This window comes from Limanda limanda, chromosome 8, assembly GCF_963576545.1.
Source record: "Limanda limanda chromosome 8, fLimLim1.1, whole genome shotgun sequence".
NCBI lineage: Eukaryota > Metazoa > Chordata > Actinopteri > Pleuronectiformes > Pleuronectidae > Limanda > Limanda limanda.
The window spans coordinates 21,801,696-21,824,809 of NC_083643.1; the positions used below are offsets into that span (position 1 = coordinate 21,801,696).

The window sequence follows — 23,114 nt, forward strand, 5'->3', positions numbered from 1 at the left end:
CCTTGCTAACACAAATACAGTACACATATACATTTATCTGCTTCATGGCAACGATACAGAGTAAACCATTGAAGAAACCATTGAAGACCAAAGTCAACACTCGGTGGCTCAAAGGGACTGTTTGTCTGGAAACTCGCGCCCAGTTAGAACTTGGTCAGTGTGAACATTTTGTTTCTTAATCCTTAAAGTAGACCACATTATCAGGCATGCCATCACTCCCTATAAAACATCAGACACAGAACCAAACTTCATCGAAAAAACCCTGATAAATCAGCACAAGGCATCTTTGTGTGTTGACAGCTAAAGTATCAGAGTCAGAAACAACTGAACTTGCTGTTGATTAAAAACATGTTTTTATGAATTCTACTATCGGGTGGTCCTTTAAGCCCCAATTTAATAAAACTGTGAACCACCGAAAGACTTCAAGACTTTAAACCGGACTAGATTTTGAAAAACATGCTCACTTAAGTTTTTATCACAAATTGGCATCTAACTTCACAAAATGACAGAACTTCCAAGACCTCAAGTGATATGGAACTGCTATGTCTATGTAAAACCAGTGGTTTGTGAAGCTTCATCTCACCATTGCTACAATTGAAAATAGATGCGGACCAAGACTAGAACCCTGAGGAGCCCCCTCAGTGTCGATTTCCTAAATTAGGACACACCAAAATAAAATCAGGAGCAGTGTCATATCTATATCTATATATAGATATAGATATATATATAAAGAGAGAGATAACTACGTCACAATCAAATGTAAAGTAAAGGCTCAACATTAGATCATACACTATCTATTTTTAGACAAATATCGAAAATGAATACACCATATACACCAAAACACACCTACAAAAAAGTTATTATACCCTAACAAATATATCAGGAACTTAAATATGTTATAGGTAAGGCATGAAAAAGGAGAAGGTAGCTTTTAATTCTTCAACAATGAACATTTTGTGCATCTTGTTTCTTCATTTAAATCCACACATCGACATTTATTCTGCTATCCTCTCTCTCATCAGCTCTTCCTCCTCACCTTTTTTCACCTCTGATCTATATCAGCTTAAGACATATGCAGCTCCGGTAAGCAAACTCCTTACCGGATGTAATACGCATCAGCATCTGATGTAGCAGCAGATCACCAACTGTCCTCTCACTTCAAGCCACTATCCTTATATCACACCGGTTATTGCTGATCTCTTTGTGGACCGACATAATGCCACTGTGATGCACTAATAAGCTTGCTCCACAAGTTTTGACCTTTGTATTGCTTTGACCTTTCCATATAGGTGACAAGGATGAACTCTAAACAAGGGGGAATCTTGTGTCCTCGTTGCAAACCAGGGGGAATCCTATGATCTTGAGAAAAGAAACTATTGCAAATTTATTTCCAAGGAAGAAAAACATCCAATGGTTTTGGAATATATACAATAAAGTTTCAATGTTTGTTCAAAACGACAATTTGGATATTTTTATAAAGAACGTATGGAATGCAAATGTGTTAACTGTGATTTACGTCAAATAAATTACCCAGATTTTTGCATTCAAAGCAGGATAATGTTGCAAAGGCTTAAGTTTCAAAAGTGTCATTGGCAGTCTATTTCTGGGTGACATCAACAGTCGAAAGTCATGATAGAAGCCTGTGGCAATGCGACAGCTGCCCTCACACATTTTTCAGAGTGACTGCATTAGCCCTGAGGCTAGTGGCGAAAAAATGTGATCTTCAATAAATCATTACAGGGCACATGGGTCTCAGTGCAGCTGAGAACAATAATCAGACGTTGTTTAGTGTTCTTCAACGTTGCTAATTTACAGCATTTGTTCGTCCCTGCTTAACATTTATAAGTCAGGGAATGTAGAGTTAATGTGACATGATGGCACAGAGGGACTGAATCGCTCTCAAACACTTTGCACAAAGTGGAGAACAGTTATAATAAATGTCAGTTCCTTGGTGACACAGACAGAAAGTGGAAGCTTCATACACCATTCACATGTTTGTGGTTAAAATAAAAAACAGATACTCAAAGATGTTGGACAACAAAGTACAGACTTTCAAAGGATCAGTGAAAGTCTGTGTCTAATCTTTTATTTTAGCAAATTTAAAATGATCTACAAAAACCACATCTATGAATAAATTAGCATGTATTAAATCTTTAAAATGGTAGCACAAAATACTGTTAAACGTAATCGTACACAAAAGCATTAGAATCAAACAAGAAGTCAGGGTGTAGCATCATCTGTCGGAGCGTCCTAACAGGTGGCTTTTAGAGCACCCAGGAGCCTTGAAAGCCTGCTAATCCCAGATTAAGACTGACAAGTCATTTCACTGCATGCCCCCATTGTAATCCCAGTTGCCTCTCTATCCTCTGACAATGAGCTTTGTTCCCTATCTGAAAAAGAGCTTTGAGGATTTCCTCCGCTTTCTTAACATGAAATGGCTGCATTATTCAGAGACATGCTACTTTTGGTTAGTCGATTAACAACATAAAACATTTTTATTCAATTATTGACCGGGCTGAATGTGTAATGTAAACAGATGGTTGTAACAAGTTCTCTGTGCTATACCGCACAATATAAGGAAAACATGCGATATGCGATAACTTTGTTGAATAGTTCGTTGACGAAATGACTGAACAAATAAACAAATGCTTAAGGATATGGTGCTTAAGTCTTACTGCTTTGGTTTCACTGATAACATAGACCCGATAAAGTGAGTAGCATATTCAGACACTTAAAAAACACCAGAAGAATCATTATCATTCCAATAAATTCCACCTGGCTGCGGCTACAGGGACCACGGACAGCTCCACATGTTTGGATCATGAAAAGGATTTTTTACTGTTTTTTTATTTATAATCTCTGTCAGTAAGCACAGCGCCCTCTCCTCCAGCTCTCCATACTTTGACCAAGTTTACAGATTCTGTTGTTTTTACCCAGTCTAAATTTACTCACATGTCCGATGAGACTGATTGTGCGTGTGTGTGTGTGTGTGTTTGTGTGTGTGTGTGTGTGTGTGAGAGAGAGAGAGAGAGAGAGAGAGAGAGAGAGAGAGAGAGAGAGAGAGAGAGAGAGAGAGAGAGAGAGAGAGAGAGGATAAGAGCTAGTGGGACGGCTGATGAATGTGCGTGGCGCTCTGAAGAAAGATTTAACTCCTTAAGAAAAGGATCGACCATTATGTGATGATTAGTGTTGATATTGTGGCGTCATTTCAAACAAATCAACATTTAAACTTTAGCAAGTCAGAGACTTCAGCTGAGAGAGAGAGAGAGAGAGAGAGAGAGAGAGAGAGAGAGAGAGAGAGAGAGAGAGAGAGAGAGAGAGACACTTACACACACCAACAGATAGAGAGAGAGCAGCAGAGTCAGTGTGTGTGCGTTACTTTTCCCTCAGGTTATGGCACTATCATAAATAAGCTACGCAATTCTTTTATACAATCAACCACTTATAGTGATGAATTTGACCCGGGACAATTTTCCACAGTAGAATATAGCCGGGGGCGAGATTTGACGGAGCCGTCTCGTAATTCTCTGTTCTCTCTCTATTCTCTTCTTCCAACAATGATTCATTGACGCAAAAAACAGTCAACGATCTGAATATTTTTGATGCATTACGTAGCAGCAGGGCTCCATCTGATTGGCCAAATATAGTGACATGCAAAGCGTGAATACACAGCACCATGGAACACCATGTATCACAGTTCAAGTCTTTTGCAATACGCATGTTGATATCGCGATGACGATACATTTTTCAATATATCGTGCAGCTCCAGAACACAGCTATTCAATTTCCACTCATTTTGGTAACATGTAACTCTGCCACATATAGAGACATGTCAGAAGGAAGAGTCACCAATGTGTGTGACACTATCACCCAGATGGTTTTACGCAAAACAACAAAATGCAAACATTTTTAAGTTCATGTAAAATCTGAATAATTCCTCACGTCATATATTTAGCTTCTCTTCCTCGAGTTTACAACAATGTAATCTACAGTTTATTCAAATTAACCAATCATTTGTCATCAATGACCTTATTGTACAAAATAAAAAAGTTAACAATGCTGAATTGCATAATATAGTGCTGGCACAGGGTATTCATCATCCCGCCGAAAGCTCCAATTTTGTATTTTTACCATCATGTTTGTCTGTCTCTTAAAGTAAAGTCTGCTGTCTTAGGGTTCCTAACGGTTTGTTTAAATGATAATAAAAAGTAGAAGTGAAGCTTCCCTTGAACTCCCTGTGACTGTTGGGGGTCATGCTGAACCAGCACTGGAACACCATGAAATCGTCTCCTCTCCAGGAGCAGTTGTCTTGTTTGGCAGCTGGAGGCATGTCAGTGTCCCTCGGCATGTCGAGCTGTCACAATCCACACTAATCCCCCCCGCCGTGTGTCCACTGGACTCGCTGAAGCCAAACATTATAGAGTGCACATGAGTGTGTTTAGCTGTATGTGTGTATTATGGGAAGCAGGCGGTGTGATTTGAAACACTTATGTGCGAGTTGATAAGATATACCTGATACCATGGAAGAGCAGCCTATATTCAATAAACACATGGCAGAAATGTTGAACAGGCAGTTCTCTGACCAGTTCATACCAGCCAAGAAATAACAGGCGGGGAGAGTGAACACTCCTCCTACTCTACCTTTTTCTGCAACACAAACATAAGCAGGCATATATAAGAAGAAAAAGAAATGTACACACACACACACACACACACACACACACACATACACACACACACACGCACTGTTACAGCCTTGAATGTGGAGAGATGTGTGTGTTATGAGGTCAGTCTCTATTTTACACAAGTGAATATACATTGTTCACGGCGCACAAAGCCAAGCCATGTTAATCAGCCAGTCAGAGCAGCTGTTATTCACATGGGCCTAAGCCCTTGAATCAGGGCAAATATTTAAGACTCAGGTGGAGCTGTTCACTCCGACATGACTTGACGTCAACAGAATCTGGGACTTGTGCATTACGCTGTGAGCTTTTCATATCAATAGTGTTTTTTGCTGCTCAGCTTCATCATCTTCATAGCAGCAGCATTTAACACTGTTGTGATTCTATCGTACAAATGGAACAAATAAAAGAGAGAACCTGAAAGACAGGAAAACAACAAACCAAACCAAAGAAATCTAGAGACCACACGTCACAGTTCTGTGTGCACTGAAAATGCTAATTCACTACCTGCAGTAAGAGAACATGGAACTGTTAGATTACTGTTAATGAAGTTAATGTATAAATATCCCCAGTAGTCTGTTATTGATTGGACCGTGAGTGGAACAGTTACTAGTCCAGCTGTTCTGATTTTGATCGCATTAAGTATCTTATCTGGACAAACCTCTCGTGAGACTCACACAAGAATTTCACAGTTGCTGGAAGCAGCGTTTTTAATAAAGCAGCGGACTCTATCTCTCTCTCTCCCTCTCTCTCTCTCAAGCCATCTCACTCTCCATCGTAGCACTGGGCTGTAAATCACAATTAAGAGGTTCGTTAGATATGGCTGATTTATTAAGACCCTGGGCTTGTCTCTGGGCCTTTCGACCATATATTAGCCGAATACAAGATCTCATACATAGTTATGAGACATGCTGTTTACTGTATGGCACATAGGGTCATATGCCAATAGACATTAATTATTGAGCAAGACTCCATAGGTTAAATTATTAGCATCCAGATGATAAATCATTTGCGTTTGTAGATATGTACTCCCTGTGGTGACGTCTGTACGCAGCAGTTTTCACTGCATATCTAAACACGTATCTTTTATTAACGACAAATTGGCAACGGCATCAAAACTGTGTCTCTATTATCAGCGAGTGATCCAGCATTTGAAAGGGAGCCAAGTGTTTTGGAGCCTCGTCCAAAGGCTTTAACAAACACTCAAACACTCTGTTTGCCCTGCTCAACACACACACACACACACACATAAATTTGGCCTGTGTTCATATCACAGTTACTTCAGTCTAAAGTGTCCCTGGCTCACATAATTCCATATTGTTTCCCCTGAAAATCAAAGTGCATTTATCGCACTGCGTATCAGCTATTGTCAAAAATGGCCTGTAAACACACAGGAGCCTGATAAGGTGGTGTATATTCTATATTCATTTCAAACGTAAGGCTCTGTTAGTGTGCAGACAATTCCACCCTCACTGACCTGCTCTTCCTGTCCTGCCAAGACTGTCCAATTAATTACAACAACATGGGAAAAGTGCTGCAAAAACATCCTGAAACCACAATCTATACATTTTGATTTCCTAAACGGCCTTTCACGTACTAAGGCCTGCAATCCAAAATCTTTTCTTTCTTTTCTCTCTTTCTTGACATCTTTCTCTCCAACATACCAGCATGCCTGCTCATCCCCGAGCACCTCGTGGCCCCAATCACTGAACCTCAAGGGAACTGTAGAAATAGTTCTGGATTAGTTACAGCTTGAACAGGTGAGTGCCAACTTGTTCAGGCCTATTTATAGTGAGCATGAAATCCTATTGTCAAGAAGGGAGGAGGTAGAGGGCGGTTTACAGATACAGCGTAGATGTGAAGAGGAGATAAAGAGAGAGAAAGGGAGTGTTGGCTCAGTCAAAACCCTTCCTGTTCTTAATCTAGACACTGATCTGAACTTGCAAAGATCAATTAGACCAAGTCCATGTATTCCTGTAAAGTGACATAAAGACAGACAACACAAACAGTCGGTTTCAGGTGTGTCTATCTGGAAAGAATCTCTAATGAACTAAAAGGAGGAGCCTTCTCAGGTTATTTTTTCAGCTTTTAGATTTCCTCAGTGGTTTTTTTCTTCAGCTCATGAAATAAAAAAGTTACAATATTCAACAGAATTAAAGAAAAACCTGGATTTACTCTAAGGCAACCACTCAAAACTATTTTATTTTTACTGGTATTATAGAAATTGTATAAACGTGAAAGAAAAGTAAAAACTACCCTTTAGATTGACTTTTTCGCTCCATTACCAAAACTCAAGTACCACAGATACTCAATGTACTGTGTAATATTTGAAATCCAGCAAATATTCACAGATGAAAGCTTGCTTGAGAAAATGACATCTTCCCATCGAGTAATTGTCAGCAATTCCTTAGACACATTAATAGCTACAGCACATACAGTGACAGGTAAGTTACCACACACACACACACAAACACACACACACACACTGATACACACGCGCACACACACACACACACAACGCTTTCCCCTGGCTGACTCCTGGTACATGACTAATTGATGGTGACAGAGAACAAAGGAGAAGATTATGGGATTGAGTGTGTGAGACACAGCCACAGGTCAGGAGGCGGTTTAGTCTCTAACTGTGATTATGGACGAGCAGGTGTCACCAGAGGACGCAGCCACGGCCAACACTCCTGCACCCTGCTGGGCTGCTCCCTGTCAGTCCCAGTGGGGCAGGTCTGCTGAGTGCACGGCGTTTGTGTAACTTTGTAAAAACCTGCAGGACTTCGACGGGCAACAAGTCAGGTACTAAACAGACAATACACTGTATCATGGGGCTTTTTAGGGCTCTTTACATGTGACCCGTCCAGTCAGAAATGGCATTAAATGATTCAACTTTAGAATACAGTCACTAGCAGGCATCATGATTCATTGGCTTCATCTCTTTGAGGGAAAATATACTTCATGCCTAATTAATTGTGTAAAATCAAGCAATCTTGACAAATTATAAAGGCAATTTGTTCGTATGAATTGTGGCTCAATTGTGCACTTGTGATCTTGTCGGCTCTGAGGAGCGTGGTGTCATTAGTTTTCCTCGTCCATCCCCTTTATCAGCGCAGCCTCTAATTGCTTGACGGCTCAGTTGATTTTGAAGCTAACCAGGAGCGATGTCATCCCTCTGCTCTCGCTACAATGGGGCTCATTGGATTAGGTTCGAGCAGGCTTTGTTAAAAGCTGGTGCAAATCTAATCAAGCAGGAGACCTCAATTATGTTAGCATGTACTTAAACGAAGAGATCACTGAGAATAGAGGCGGGGGTGGCCAGTGTAGGAATGCAATCAGCAGCCATTAAGGCCAGTTCATTTTGGCTAATGCTTTGAAGCTTAGAAGTGAGATGGAGGAGTTTGACTGTATTGAGAGTCTTCCAATGAGGACGTGAGGATGTTTGCGTTGGTGTTTGGTGGTAAGCCACATTCAGGGTCAGTGAAATAGTGCTCACAAATGGGAAGCTGCCAAAAGTCTCTTAGAAACAGGTGTTAGCTTTGCAGCAGAGGGGATTGTTGCAGAGAAGGCACTTAGCGCCCTGGCCTTCCCTCTTTCTTCCTACGTGGGCACCACTGCATTCAAACACAAAGCTATTTAACCCTCTGCTTTTTAATAAGGTGTTGACTGAAGCCAAACATCCTCCTCCACCTGTGGCACGTTGAAGAATGTGAAAAGTGACCAATATTGTTTGGAGACAATAATATGCTGGATGATGATCTAAGGACCAGGTGGCTTCCCCCTATAAGCCTGAGCACACCAGTTGAAATTGACCCTGAACTTTGACCTTGGTGACCCGCAACAGTTAAAACAGGAAGCAATTGTCCCGAGTGTCAGCAAGTCTGGTGGCATTCCTCAATGAGAATCTTAAAGTGCGAGCAGATAACAGCCGTCACAAAAGAGATGAGATTAAAAAACGTGAGCACGTTCTTGTAGAAAAGACGATAAGCTGAATTCATGTTTTTGTGGACGCAAGCAGATACACGCAAGCTGGATCGCTATCCAACTTTTTTTTATTGCCAATTTGGAAAGCTGAGTGGAAACTTTCCTTCGAGTCACATAAATCATTTTAAACTTGGTTTTATACACTGTAAGAACGATGAAATATTATATTAACTTGACAAAACTTGAGGACATTAAATATATGTACTACGCAAAATATTGTCGTTAAAGGTGCAAAGTGATTCAGCTAACAGTTTCTTTAACAAGTAGTGACAGATTCTTGAAACATTTCTTATTATTCCTGCAGATGTGATATCTGTGTGTGTGTGTGTGTGTGTGTGTGTGTGTGTGTGTGTGTGTGTGTGTGTGTGTGTGTGTGTGTGTGTGTGTGTGTGTGTGGCATGTGATTCATGTGCTCGTTCCAAAGCACCATCTCCAAAGTGAAGTCTCAAGCTGGTTCTTTTCATCAGATTACGATACTTGGGTAAAAAAGGGTTATGTGAGAAGTCGGTCGTACGTCCTGTCAACAGAACTTTGAAGGTATAAAGAGAAAACTCTCTCTTATCAGGCAGAGGAAGGAAACGTGCTCGGTAAAAGATGTTTGCTGATCCTTTTGATAATCTCTTCAGTTCCATTTGTTGGTGCATTAGCTGCTGTCACACTCACATCGAGTCTGGATATTTTGAAAACATTTCAAACATTGGTCTGTTTTTTTTCCTAATACCTTGGAGAGGAACGGTGACAAAGAGAGATACACCTTTGGAGGTTTGAGTCCAAAATATGAACAAAGCTTTAACCACTTAGAGTAACAAGTCAAACTGTGACATATTTCACCCCAAAATTTAGATACCACAGTACCATCCATATAAGTTACGCTGTATTCCACCCACAGTAACTACTCCTAATGGGCACATATGATGCTGGGATGATGCCAACCAGCAGCCACCACTTTGATAACACGCTAGCCGGGGTTAAGGGGGTGTGAACGTGCGGCCTCCAGGTGAAGCAGATCATCACAGAGAAGGAGCCTGCATCTCTGAGGACAAGTCTTTCCCTGTATAAACAAAAGGTTAAAATATAGATCAAACTTCAAGCTGCTCATCCCCCTCCTCTCTCACTGAGCCTCCTCATCTAGCCTGTACATTACCTCATCAGAAGAGGATCTGCCTAAAACCACAGTGGTCACACAACAGACAAAAGCGCTCATCTCCAGGAAGCCGCTGCCGCTGCCTTGTGGTTTTGGAGAGAGGAGAAGACAGGGGAAAAAGTGACTCAGCCCCACGGCTCCTTTCTTCTCTCTGCTGACTTAGGGATAAATAGAGGGATAAAGCGCAGGGGGAGATAATATTTAGAGCAGGCCCCATTTCAAGGGCAATAGAAGAGAGAAAGTGGGGTATGAGCTTGGGTGGTTTGGGAAGTAGCCACGAGGTTCGGCCTATACTGTCGCTGGCAGCCGGCCTCGTACGGTGGATTTATGTGTAAGTGGGGAGGAACCGCCGCTGGCCAGGCCCCGGCCTTAAAGCCTCAGCCGCGCTGCAGCTCCACGGGCCTCCTCAAAGCAAACCAGATGGGCCTCAGACGGGATGTTGATGAGGCATGAGTGTACAAAACACAAACGCGCATGCGAGCACAAACACAACTAAATTGACACAGACTCAGCCTGACAAACAACTAGATACATAACACACAAACATATGTACTTATCGCACATGTGCTGGTGAGCTGGGCCGCCTGAGCCAATGTGCTGACCTTTGAGCGTGGCTGTAGCAGATGGCTGAACTCCACTTCTCTTTTCCCAGCAGCAAATAAGCTCCTTGCCGCAAACTTGCAAGGCATTCTCTCCACTCGGGACCTAAGTGGACATTTCATATGTGTGGACAAATCAGATCAATTAAGTCAATGTCAGGGTCAAGAGGACATAATAGCTTACTGTTAACATAAGGTTAAGTACTGAGGAACTACACAAAATTTTGTTAGACGCTGCCCATTAGTGGCACTGATTCGCCTTGCACTGTAACACAGTGAAGTTCACTTACAAAGCTGAAGTAAAAAGGAGAGGAGCAAAAGAGAACATTGTTTTGGGGGAGGCCAAACAGGTAACCTCAGTGGGCTCATTAGCTCATTAGCTCATTAGTTTACCACAAATCATCCCAGCGGCTGCTTGTTGTCTGGTCACTTTTCTAACTCTTTGAAAATGACTGCCATTACTGCAGCCATGTGTAATGAGAGAGTCCGCAAATAGGCCGGTCATGACGCGTGAAGCCGCTGGCTTCTTTTATCAAAGTCTGTCTTAAACTGTATTTGTAACTGTGCAGTTCCAGCATATGCCTAAGATATCTGATGAAACATATGTATCTATAAACGCCCCTGCTAGGGTAGCGCATGAGATCTAATTCTCCTAATTCGGGCTCTAAACAAATTTGGATTCACAAATAGAAATCCGAATCAATTTTTCCGCACTTCGAAGGTAAACACACTCAAACCATTAAGAGCCCGTGTCAAGAAGGATTTTGTGATCCGTCCACTGACGTCAGATCACAGGGAAACATTAGCAGTTATCCCTTGATTTTGCAAATCCACCGAGGCACGGCGGCTTCAGTCTCTCTGCCAGAGTCCATCAAACAAAGGTTCCATAAATCGCCGCTGTCACGACAGGATCTGTGGTCTGAAAAGACTTTAATTTTGTTAGGAGGGTCTACCTGTCATCCCACCGCAATGTAATTAAATTTGAAAACCAATCGCATGTTAACAGAAGCACAATAATGTGATTTCAAGTTACCAGATAAAATGATAAAATTAAGGCAGTTTGATGGAATTAAAAGGGAAGATTAGTGTTCTGTTTTTTCCCAGTCATGACCCAATTCCTTTCTTCAAACGCAGTGCAATTAGACCACTAAATAACTTATATTAGGTCTGTATTAACTGCCGTGGTCTTTCTATTATTTTAAAGCAGCTAAGGGATAAAATATAAATTACCAAACAATGTTGAAATATTTAGAGATCCACTATTTGCTTTAATTTCCTCTTGATCAGTGTTTTCCAACTTCTTTGGCTCTTTAAAACAAGTAATTGCAGCATCTTGTCACCGGTCTCATTGGTGGTTTGTGACCAGTTCAAATAAACTGAAGCCTCCTTCTCAAGTATGAAAGAAACAAGAACAGTGGAAAACGTTCTGCCTTCCTATATTAATGATGACCTACCCCACAGTGTTATTTACTGCCATCCTAACGTCCGGGTCTAGAAACACAGCTCCACATTTTGATACAAGGCCATTTACACGAGCCATAAATCAAGTCCTTGAAACTGAACTCGATGACCAGGACACAGATTATCACCCACAACAAAACACTGACGCTCATCTGTCCACTCTGCAAGAAAGATGCCAAGGAGAATCAAACGGACCACTTGTTGACCCAGCAGTGACACAGCTCAAGAGCCACTAGAGAGGGCCGTAATAAGTATTCTTAAACAGGGGGATTAGCCAGATGGTCAGATCACTCTTTTCTCCAACCGCTCCCATCTGTACATTTCATACGTCCCCCGTCTCTGCTGGAACCATCACGATCGGCCACCGCAGCCTCACCCGCTTAATTTGAGCTAGTGTTACCTACAGCACTATTTGACTCTAGATATAATCTTTATTGCTCACAGAGAGAAAGTCCATTAAAAGGCACACTGTAGGTCCTGGTGTTGAAAGGTTCCTGGAGTGATGCCTGCGAGAGTCTTTAAAAGACCCTTTTCTTCACCCAAGTGAAAGCAGCCATTGAGCGTGCACAGGGCAGAATACTAACTGGAGTGGAGGTCTCTCTGCGTTTGCCGTGAAACAAATCACAAGCGCTCTGTCTGTGCCGACGGAGGGGAGCGAGGTAGTGGACATGCACAGAGCTGACTTCAGTTTTGTTGGCATGGACTAACACACACACACACACACAAACACACACTATATGGCAAACACTCGCTGCTCGGCTAAAACAACCACGGGTGCAAAAAAGTGGCATGTTCAAACACCGGCAGTACTGCTGCGTTCTGCTCCGAGGAAACAACCAGAGAGCATCCTGTAATGGGATCACACCAGCTGTGATGCCCTGTCAACACGCTGACGTCCCGACCCATGAGTACCCAGCATTCATTACTACATTATTACATGAGTACTCAAGACTCATGGGCCCGACCACACCCGTCTTAGAATGCGGGCCGTGATCTTGATCTCTAAAACCTGACTGTGTTATGCATGGTTGTGATGCTATTGTGTTGACAAATCCTGTCAACAGACAAACAGACTGTATTCCACTATATCCACAGACCACATTCACCATGATAACTCTAACACACGCACACACACACAAACACACACACACACACACACTCACAAGGTGAAAACAATAAAAGCTTACGGTGTTGCTGCTGGTAATAATGTTGTCTCTCTGAGAGCTTATTATCTGCCATTTGGTGGAAGTAAACCTCCAGAGAGCCAAACAGTGGCACAGAAGCAGACAGTAGTTTGCTGTCTTACAGAACACCTGCAGAAATACAGGTCAATTTGGATCAGACGATGAGGCAAAAACTTACAGAAATAAGAGACTTCAACTCCGACACCCTCTGCTCACTTTGGGATGACTTTGAAATTCATGAACGTCACCTGAAAGAGAGGGAAACAGAAGAAATAGATTAAGTTGTAGTCAGCATTAAAAAAGGGTCAGTTCCAACTTATAGAAAATAATATCTTGGGATTTCATATCACTGTAACTTTATTCCCATAACAATGTTCTACCAATGAAATCTGTTATGTGTTATGTGGACCGAGTCGGAAAACCTGGGCAAGCAAAGCCCTGAAATGTTAGTGAACAAACCCTTTAAAGGACGAGCGTGTTGCCATACAAATCAGGAAACATTTTAATGAACACTGACTAAATTCTTCACTCCGCACAAACATTTGAATTGGAAAGTCTTCCTGGAGCCCGGTGAACACCCTGTCGGCTCACCTGAAGCCGTTCTGCAGTGGATGTTCAGGGGCAGAACAGAGGTCCTGTGTGAAGAACCAGCAGAACCAACAGAGGAGCACTGTATTTCCCTCACAGCAGTTTTCACTGAACAAATAACGGCACCGGCTCAGCCACGCAAAGTCCAATAAATGACAAACAGAGTGATTCTTGTGTGTGGCTTTGAAGTTAAACAGGCCGCAGTCTCTCTTAATACAGTTATTTAAAAGAAAATTTTCCCAATGAGAGCAGGAGAAAATACTAAATTCTCCATTTCTGGCCTGCGTGGATTAAACAGACCATTCTTACAGTGAGAGCTTAACTGGGGTCAGCCTTATTATAGCTTCACATGCACACAGCCCCTCACTACAAACAGCCGTTTGCTAAAGGAGGGTCATAGAAGACACATAACAACATTAAAGTTGAAAACTTCAGATCTCTTTGAAGGTACGCCGCTCAGGACAGGACGGCCCTCCGAGGGCCCCAGATTGAGAGAGGATGGGAGGCAGTCTTAATTGAGAGTGGAAGGCCGCTAATGAAATAAAGGAGTGAAGAGGATACACACAGACTTAGAGAGGCTGTGTTCACACAAACAGCCAATAAAACGCACACAAGGGCATTTCTCTTACACTATGCATCATGGCCGCGCCTTAACTCAGCATCTTAGTTGTACAAAGAGCACAACACAAACACGCCTTTGATTCCACAATTTGAGGCTAATTGAGAACAATGAAGAAAACAGCCCACACTGGTCGTGTATGATCTTTTATTCATGCATTGAATCAACCAAATGATTCTCTTGGATGCGTTTTCCTCTCAGGGCACAATTAAGGGCAATTCTGACCAGAGCAGCTCAAAGGCTTGCACGCTAAGAAGTTGTTGTGATGATAATAATAATGATAACAAATAGTCGGCAAAAACACACTTCAAACATCCCTGCAAACATTTTTGTAAGACGTTACTTCTTTCTCTCTCTCCCTCCCCTTCTCTCTCTTTCTCTCTTGTAGAAGTATTGTCCGACAAAAGTTTAAAAGCTTAAAAGATTCCAGAAGCCACCTCTGCAATCGGGCGGCTGCGAGTTGGAATCCCACGCGCCCCATTGGTGCTCGTGCAGCTCTCGCTGACCCGTCTGAACATGTTCCAGCTGTCTTCGAGAACCAGTTATTCTGTCCCGACCCCCCCCCCCCTTCTTCTTCCCTCCATTCCTGCGCTCCACATGCCTTGCCACTCATCTGCAGATGGCAGATCTGACACCTGGAGGATGCTGGGTAATCAGAGAGACAGCTGGCCGCCCAGTACAGGAGGAGCCGCAAAGTGCACGTGAAGCAGCAGCCTCGTGTGCAGCCATACAATCGCATATACACACTCACATGCATTCTGAGAGAAGGTTACTCACATTTTATTTCCATTTTTTTTGCATACGGTGATATGTGCGTATATGCTGAACATATACAAGCAACAGGTTTTGTTTGTGGAATCCAACTTTGTTGAGTTGAAGTCACCCACTGAACAGTGCAGTGACAGGTGTGGTGCGGATGTTAAATATTAAGATGTTTAATCAGTTATTGTTGCTAACTGTGTGAAGGAGTGGTTCCATATTGCAGTGACTGAAGGTGTGGCAGGAGTCTTCATGCATATAATTTACGATACCTGCTTCTGTAGAAATTCAAGCTTCTACATGTGCATATTAACCCTTTGTGAGCCGCAGCCTCCAGACATATTATGTTTGTTTGATAAGATATTTATTAATACGATCATATTGCTACAAAAACAATTTATAGATTCATTTTTGTTCTGATGTAAAACACAGTTGACTAAATGTCAATGTTATCATGTAGGAAGTGATAAAAACAAGACACACCACAGACTATAACTTATACGATACATTTAATTGTGGGCTTTTGCAAATATTTGCGATGTAATAAGATATGTTGATATAAGTAAATAACCTGATCTTATTATATTCCACAGCCCTGAAGAGTGATAGAGAGAAAGACACTTCACAAAGTACACGAATGCATCACTGAGTCACAGACAAGCTGACACAAACTCTCAGACAACAAGCCCATTTCTTCTCCTTTCTTTTGTTCCCTTTACTTTGCACACTCCCTCTTAAGAAAGCACATTATGTCTGTAGTTTTTACAAGGTTCTTTTCTCTCCCGGTCGCAACCACTGCTCTACTCATCCACCTCAGAGGGGAGCTGACACACGAGAACCCAGCTATAAAGCCATGTCAGGCTCCTCCTGACAACTGCAGGAAGTAACAGCTACCTTTTTGGCCCACTGTCCAACAGCTGTAAAATGGCACATGTTACCCCAACCATCCAGCCAGCAGCAGCAAGGCACCTGTCTGCACGGGATCCTGAGAGCAGCAAAACCAAAGGCCAGAGCCGTACTTTTGGCAAGAGCCAAGCCGTGACATCATAGCCTCACAGATTGTAACAGGAGAGGTACAAAAATATGGCGAACAGCGAGGAGATATACTTTATTATATTCAGAGCAAGGCCCTGCACCTGCACAATGAATGCACGCATTGACGCAACAAAATATGCACAGTCCCAAATGCTGTCTTGTTGCAGCTGTCAGCAGCACTTGTGCAGCCGCGGACACACTGGAGTAAGAACAATGGAACCCTATGAGACAGAAGCTCTCTCAATGAGCCTAACGCCACATGAAGCTCCGTGCTGCCACTTCCATGTCTGCAGCGTAGGAAACGGAGAATGGTTCCAACTAATCATATGCACGATTGGATTACCGCTGACCGCTACATGATAAGATAATAACACATGTTGACTCCTGGAGGACCGCTGTTGTTCAAGTTCTCCTCATGTTTTATTACCTCTGTGTTTTCGCATTATGTTTAGATATGAATCCTTAACAACAAGATAATCTGCTTCAATAATAAATTTTGGAGAACTGCTGCTGGATTATGTTCCCTGTTAATGTTTCGGGGGGTTGATCCTTGCAGAGTGACATCCTTAACACTAGGGTATGTTCGAGACAAAGTAGTTCATAGGACATGTTGTCCGGGCTTGTCTGAAGGCAAAAATGTTTATAGCTGTTCTGAACAGCCACACGCGAAGACAGGCTGAAAACCTGGCTGTCGCAGGAGAGGCTTGCAACACAATAAACATTCAAATAAAAGAGACAGACATATATTTAAAGCACTGCTGCTGCTGCCGAACTCATTCATACGAAAACAATTAAAGCAGTTGTGTTGAAAAAAGAAAAGAGCTCACGACTCTCAACCTCTCGCGTAAGTGGTGGTGATTGTCGGGTTGTCAGTTTTATAAAAATAATTATAACTTTAAAAAAAACTGTTAGGTACAGAAATTGCCAAATCTGACAGCGAAGATCCCACGAGCACTTGAACTGAAGCGTAGTGGCTCCTTCTCTCGTGGGTTGGGTGCAAAGTGCAGGACTTTGTTTGCATCTTGTGTCCTAAGTGCGGTTGTGTTCAGCTCTGCTCAAACCCTTGAATCGCTGGGGGAAGGAAAACATTTCAGCATAACTGTTTTCAGGTTATGTAGATAAAAAGACAGGGTTACAGATATGCACGTGGGTGGGCAAACCATCGCTACTCACGACACCTTCAATAAGTGGAACGAGGAAAGCGGATGTTTGCATGAGTGAAAAGCTTTTGTGTTTCCCTCACAAAAGCCCTAGGTGAACGTTACAGAGGCCTAAGTGACAAGTTGTATTCTCTCCAAAGTCGCTGTTAACATGAAATATTGCTTAAGTGGAGGGTGGGAGGGAGAGGGAGGGTTGGTAGGGGCAAGCGCCAGCACATACATCTAAACCTCGCCCCTCTGCTCACAACCCTTAGGAGATTACATTATGGCGCTCGCCATTGTGCCGCGTCTTCAAGACAAAGCCTGTTCCACTGTGCAAACAGTGCGCCTTGGAAAGATTGTAAAAACAAGAGGTGAATGTCAAAGGCAGAAGTGAAAAGGATCTCTCCCTTCTTTTGTTAGGCTGGTGAGGTATGCACAAACACATCGCTGCGTGACAGAGAAGAAAGGAGGGCCTTGTGAGGGAAGGAGCCAGGAAAAGTTGGAGCGTCTTTGCATGAAAAGGCCAATACCGTGAGAAGTCGCCTGGCTGACTCCTGGGTCTATAGAAAAAGCCCCTCCACAAGTATTTGGGCAAAAGACCCCCAAAACACACAAGGGACATCTCGCTAAGGATGAAACCCGAGGAATGGAATGATGACCTGTTGCTGCAAAGAGAAAAACTTTCTGGAATTTAGAATTTAATATTTAAATATGTTTTTTGTTTCAAACAAAAAGAGATCGTACCAAAATAATATATTCATCAAGACAGTCCATTTTCTTTATTTGCTGCAAAGTGATATCAGATGTACAACAAACCAGCCAGCCGCTGCCGAGCCTTCACTGTCCCGGCCTGAAGTCAACTTTGTCACGACCCAAACAAGGCTTTAACTGTCAGGGGCAATTAATGAGGGCGACCTCGGCTCCCTCTAATTTACAAGGCCAGAGCCAGCCTGTAATTAATTGCTGCGTGCATAAATGTAAATGAGTCCGCTGGGGAAGCAGAGAGAGGAAAAAAAACGGCTGTCAGGCCAATATTCCAGCAGGGAGCAATCTGCGAGAGAGGGAAATGATTTAGAGGACAGCGCACAAATCTGCTGCTCAGTGGAACACGGAGAGGCCGACTGTGAGTGGAGGCTTGTTGAGGTGGAGGGGGTGCTTGTCAGAATTTGGCTTCAAAAAACCAATAGAAAACCTGTGGCGACAATAAATATCAACTGTTTTATCTCAATCTCCTCCTCCCACCATATGTCTACAATTTGTATTCATAAAAGAAATCAAACATAGTTTATCTAATCTACCAAAGCTGAACTCCCCCACCACACACTGCTCTTACTTGTTGCACATTTAATTTGACAGAGACCTGATATGAATATTAAACTAATATTTAGATATTTGCAGATGAGGATTTTGTTTTTCCACGGTTGTTATGTTGCTGTGTCCACGGCAGAAACAGACTTCTCATCTGAAGGTTATTGATCTAATAGAATCTGCATTTCATTCAGGACCTGGCTTTTTCAGATTTTTTTAATTATTTGATTCCATCTCAGTTTGGAGAAGGTTTCCATGAAAACTGGATTCAGGGAAATTCAATGGATTAGCACATGAACACATTTGCAGCTGGAAGTAAAACTTTGTGAGCTGCAGAAAAAGCTTTGCAGCCCAAACTGGGCACTTTGGCAGATTAGAAAAGTTAACTTGTTCATTTTAGAATTATTATGTTCAGGTATTATATGCCTGATATATGTCAAACAAGTCTCTGTAAGACGTTATTCTTTTCTAATGTAAGTGTTTGGGTTTTGTTCTCTTCAAACTGACCACACTGTGACTCCCTCAATCATCCCCGTCTTTACCTCCACCAGCAAAAGACACAACGCCGCACAAACGACGACAAACGAAACACATGAAATCAAGCCGAGGCAGGCACAACAAATATGTCATCCTTTGTGGCGGCCATAAAAGCAGCTTTAATTCATAAATCTCCTGCATATAAAGCCAACACTTAGCTCTCTTTGTGTGCACCAGGAGGAAACAGGCACAGGAGCCATTGTCCATTGAAAATTGCACAAATGTGAGGAAAACACACGTGAAATCCACAATGTATGGGTCAAAGTATAGTGACATATTGAGACCCACACGCACGTACACACACACACTGCATGCCCCGCAGCAGCCACAATAGCGTCTTTATGACATAAGCTCCTTTTCACAACAGTGCTTTAGAGTAGGCAAATGAGATTTTTTTCCTATAGCAGGCCTCCAGCAATAACAATTGACATCACAGGCCAGCCTACGTACAGTATGTTTCCCACATTAAACCGGGAGACACAGTGTAAGCTCCTTGAGAATGAGACTAAACACTTTGCTGAGGCAGCGATTTCCCCTCCTGCTATGGAAGTTGCTCCGGTCGGGGAACCATAATCTGGAGCGTGGCAAAGGGCCATTTTATTTGGTTACACATGGTCTGCGTGCCAAGGCAAATGAGCGACCTCTAACAATGATGGTGATATGATTGCCCTGATTGGTTGTGTCCGATAAAGTCTCATATCAGACGCAACAGTAAAATCTATAGGTTTGCTCCCAAAAACGTTGGTGAACATCAGATGCACGGAAACAGTACAGCAGCTGGGCGTCATGGAGTGGTTTCACATGGCTCGCGCACAGGCACACACACACACACACACACACACACACACACACACACACACACACACACACACACACGCACACACACGCACACACACACACAGTGCTACTATCACTAAGTATAATGTGCACTTGTCTGTGAGACCTTGGGGCACAAATGCCAGCAGGCCTGGATGCTGCCGTCCGTCCACCATCTGAAGTGTGTTGGATTACTTGGCAGAAACCTGAGGTCTGATCCCAGTCAGCGTGATACCCAAGACCAGTGCCACTCCCCTGCACGCCCAGCATCACTGGACACCACGCTCCACGCTCCTGCTAATCCAGTAGCGTGTACAGGACATAGAATACCATGTACAAATAGACATGAGCCAGGAGCATGTAAGGAGCATGTCATTTATGAATACTGGCCCAGGCGTTACAGCCCTGGGAACTTCATGCCACAGGGAATGAACCTGATGTGCAGGTCTCACACAGACTGGCTGCTCTCGGAGCCGTCCGGTCTATTCTGAGCCACATCGTCGATATTCAGCCTCCCTCATTTTCCCTCTTTCTCCCTTTATTTCCACTGTGTCCTTTATCTCTCCACTACGAGCCCATGCGCTCACCAGCCATCTCATGATGACAACGGCTCAATTAAAGACTTCTTTGGGGCCAGGAAACCATGGCAACGCCCTACGTAGACAAGCTGGCTTGCGACCAATTGGATTCTGGCTTTGGCTTGGTGGGTGGGACCATGTTATCCTGGCACTCAGTACTTCACCACAGGGTCATTTCAGAGGCCTCGCACCCCTGAGCCGCGCTGCCACTCCCCGTTACTCCAAAACCACTACGAGTGGTAAAGTGAAAGTTAGCTCGCCCGCCCTCAGATGAGGGTGACGCCTCCACAGATGGGAGGAGCGGAGAGCAATCCAATGATACTATGTAAATATGATCTGTGAGTACGATACCACCAGGCTTGTTTGCATTTGTTTGATCTTTTTCATCAATCTATTTGACTTTGTTTAGCCCCATAAAAACAATTCCATGCACATTTCTGTACAGATTCCTTGAAAGGACGGTCTGAGTTTTCCTCCGAGAAATCTTCAGTGCAATTTTGTCATCAGTGAAAGCTTTGTTTTTCGTTTCCAATAAAGAGTTATGATCTTACCTGGCATGAATACGCCTGATGTTTAATGACGATGGGGAGGAGGAGCTGTGACAAGTCTAAGAAAATAAGCCTGATGGTGTCACGGTGATGTCATCTGGGTTATCAGGCTTTTTAATAAAAGCTTGTGTTACAACCTGGGTGCATGAGGACTTAGGCGTTAACCAGGATCTAATGACAAGACACCATTGATTTGCATTAAGGGAAATGTAGCTTCCAGCTATTCTGGAGTTTCAACCAGACTAGAGTCAAACTAGAGCCACTGCAGCTACAATTCAGGCAATCTGTTTTATAATGCGTCCCTCAATTTCATGTCAACTGCATATATATATATATTTACATTTGAATGAAATAAGATACTTGTCTCCCAGACAACTGGTATTGTTAAGGTTATAGACCTCCGCTCTATTTTCCTATTTAGGCCTTTATATCTTCCAGTTACTATCTAACCTTGAGTGAAATGAGTATGCACCAATATCAAACTGTTTATGACTGAACAGTGTGAAATTGTACATGTCACATGCCGCTTAAAAGAACAAACGTCAATTTCCTTTCTGTGGTTAGGATGAAGAACCACAACCACACAAAGTGAGATACTGTAGGTGTGACTGTGCTCTCAGTTTATTCTTATCTGTTATGAAATGTGTTTGTGTTCTTCTTAGAAAGCTTGTGTGTCCTTGCACAGTGTGTGCACACTGTCCAAGGCAAAGCACAAAAACACATTGGCGTGTGGTCCTGATTTGTCATTCTGAGCAGCGTTTACTACTTTCAGCAGCAGCACGGCCTCCGAGAGGCTCATGAGAGCAGCACAGGAGAACTTTTCTTAGCCACCAACATTTCAGCGAATGTTCTATTTCTTTTCTATCCTCTGATAAACAAATAATCATGGTGGGAGGAAGCGTTGTATGAAAATTAAAACGGAAACAACTCACACTAAAGATCTTTGTCAAAATTGGGACCACGCTCTGAAGGCGATTCGTGCAACATCAGAAGCAGACATTCATCACAAGTTAGTGCAAATAGTGTTTTTTTTGTTCGTTTTAGTCTGCAGGGTGTGCCAGATGGGTGGGGTTTACGCTGTGACAATTCGGAATGTCAGGTTGACTGCAAATGGCACGAAAGATGAGTAACTCTTTCTTCAAACACTTTCAGTGGATTGTAAAAACTTTCAGGCACTCGTATCATCTTATGCAGAAAACCCCACCCATCGGGTTCAGGATAAAACAAACCAGGAGATGTTTGCTAATGACACTTGTGCTCCCATATTGACTCATTGCATTATACTAAGTACATTGCCAGTCGATGTTGAAGTTAGGCTTCATCTTAGGGCTGTTACTTAAAATATTAATATTTCTCAAATACATATTTCCTCATGAACTTGAGATGGCAAAGCTTCTGTGTGGAGTGTTATTTTCTAAACGCAGCACCATTCTGGGTGTGCATGAAGAATGGAGTGAGTCCTTGTCTTCTCAATCACCAGACATCAACAGAAGATAACCTCAGGAGCTGCTGAGTTTCACACTTCGGTTTAAAAAACCACATCATGGCTTGCCCATTCTAAACTCAACAAAATATATCAAACGCTCCAAAAAAAAACAGTGCTCCGCAAAAACAAAACAGCTCTTTGAATCAGGGCTGCTGAACCACTCTGGACTGTGGGTATAATGAGCGACACTCAACCCTGAAAAACAGTGACACAAATACTTCAAGCATAGACAATGGCTCGGAGAGAGATTTTAGGTTTTGTTGTGTGTCCCTTTAAAGGTGAAATTAGCAGAAGAAAAATAAACTACGTTTTGTTATTTGATATGAAAGTCACTGATGGCGTTTTTGTTTTTCGTGAAAGAAGAGAGAATATTGTTCCAGCCCTTATTTGATATTAAAATGAAGTTGTGTGAGGTGTCCTAGATGTCGCTCATCTTTCAACGCAGCCATGACAGAGAACATGAGCATGAGCATGTGATTCACCTCTTCTGTAAAATCATCTGGAGCTGTGTAATTGCCGAAGCATCTGCTGCCGCGGCTGCTGAAGTCCAAGGCCACAGGACTGACGGACAAATCAGGAGCCACTGGAGCACCGGTGTCAGTAACCTGGTCGCCCTATGGTCCTGCTGGAAAATACCAAAC

General features: G+C 42.8%; 1 protein-coding gene across 1 annotated transcript in view; it reads right to left on the reverse strand.

Moving 5' to 3' along the window:
* LOC133009198 (transcription factor SOX-6-like) overlaps window positions 1–23,114 on the reverse strand; it is a 100,877-nt gene that overhangs the window by 72,077 nt on the left and 5,686 nt on the right. The window contains exon 2 of the mRNA XM_061076622.1: window positions 13,236–13,305. The gene's annotated coding sequence lies outside the window, so the exon portion shown is untranslated. The remainder of the gene's footprint in view (window positions 1–13,235; window positions 13,306–23,114) is intronic.